The sequence below is a fragment of the Prionailurus viverrinus genome, chromosome F2, assembly GCF_022837055.1.
Source record: "Prionailurus viverrinus isolate Anna chromosome F2, UM_Priviv_1.0, whole genome shotgun sequence".
Classification (NCBI taxonomy): Eukaryota; Metazoa; Chordata; class Mammalia; order Carnivora; family Felidae; genus Prionailurus; species Prionailurus viverrinus.
Window position 1 is genome coordinate 26639425 of NC_062578.1, and position 1951 is coordinate 26641375.

Here is a 1951-nt window from a genome sequence, read left to right on the forward strand (position 1 = left end):
ATACTATTTTTTAAATAAATTATCTGCCAAATAATAAACCAACTTAATCTCCCAGATCTGATGGCATTAGTTAGGATGTTGGTTTTGATATTGAAACAGATAGCCATAGTTCACAAGAGTTTAAACATAGTTCACAAGAGTTATAAAAGTTTCCTACTATTTTATTTTATTTCATTTTATTACTTTACTTTGTTTATTCATGTAGAGTTCCTCTATTGTTAAGGGTTTTCTCCATGAAGTCATGGGGGTCCCAGACTTAATCTACCTTTTTGCTAATCACCCTCAATATCTAGCTTCCATCTTTTGGTTTGAGATGATTATTCTAGTTTTTGTCATTTTATCCCCATTCCCTCAACAGAAAAAAAAAATAGAAAGACATGGTTATTTGTGTTAAGAGCACTGACTAGAAATTGTACAACTTCTGCTCACAGGCTATAGAACAGAAGTTAGACACATAACCACACTTAGCTGCAGGTAATCTTGAGAAATATAGTCTCCCTATGGGAAGCCATGTGCTCAATTAAAATTTTTTTCTATTAATATAGAATAAAAAGCATACATATTAGGGGCAAATAATAGGCTCTGCTATGGTGTATACTTTTCTTCTCTTAGATATCTATTTGCAACTTTTTTCTCATGCACTAAAAATGCTTGCCTCTCCCACAGGGAGTCAACCTCAATATCTTATCCAGTTACGGTATCCTGTTCAAAGTCCAAAATCTCTGGAAAATATGCAGACCAACCTATTAGGTGTGAATTTGGTTTATCACGGGCCAGCAACCTCTAAACTAAAAGAAAAATGATCTTTCTCCCTCTAACCCTTCCCGGCCATCTCCAACACGCAAACCCAATATGTAATAGAACAAGAACATATCAACAAGAAAACTCTCAGAGCTGTAGCAAAACGATGCCTATGAGGTGTCAGCTGCTTCATGCCATCCAGGGAGGCTGCCCTGGTGCAAAGTGCAGTTTCTCTGTTGGGGAGGTGGTGGGTTATTGACAAAGAGCAATGGTGTCCATCTTAATGAAGCTGATGTGCATCTTGTCCATGATGTCTATCATCTGCCAGATCTTCAGGAAGTCATTGAAAGTGACTCCCTCATACTCTTGATCCACCTCCATCTGCCTCATGCAGGTGCGAGCCACCTCCATCATGCCCCGTCTGTAATGGAGTGAGCAGAGTCCTTTTCCTTGTGGCAATTGCTCAAGACTTCTTTGCCCACGTTTTCATATTCTTCCTGGGTGATGTGAATTTTGCTGACTAAGTCCTACGTGTGGAACAGAAACCTCACCTTTTCTTTCTGGCTCCATGGTGGTGTGGATGGGTCAGAAGTAGGACACGATGGGTCAGGAAGTGCTCAATGTTGGTCTTTTGGGCCAGGCAGATGGTCCCTTTGCCAAAGGTTCCTGCTGTCAAAGGAGACATGGTGGATTTTGGGTCACATTTGATTGAGCTCCAGGGCAGGGACTTTGTTGAAGTCCTGCTTACGAATTGTGGGCTAGTCTCCACTTAGCTGCTTAAACCTTCACTTAAGCAGCTGAATCTGGTCTGACGAGAAGCCCGTATTTCCCACAAGCTCACTCACTTCCTCAGATTCCCCCCATGGAGGGGGCCATGAGGAACACATTCCTTGTAGGGCCTGGGATGGCATTGGCTCTGCAGCAGATGGTCAGACCTTGGGTCCAACATGGTGGAGACACCAAGGCCAGATCTGAGTTGCAAGTCAAGCAGTTTAGGCAAGAAAAATAAATATTTTATACAACTCAGAAAAGAAAAAGTAAAACTGTCACTATTTGAGGATGACATGATATTACATATATGAAACCCTAAAGATTCCACCATATAACTAATAAAACTGTTAGAACTAATAGACAAACTCAGTAAAGTTGAAGGATGCAAAATCAATATAAAAATATGTTATGCTTCTATATACTAATAATGGATTATCAG

General features: G+C 40.3%; 1 pseudogene; it reads right to left on the reverse strand.

The window, feature by feature from the left end:
* Window positions 1-993: 993 nt before the first annotated feature.
* LOC125156185 (calcineurin B homologous protein 3-like) lies at window positions 994-1628 on the reverse strand (annotated as a pseudogene).
* Window positions 1629-1951: the final 323 nt, after the last annotated feature.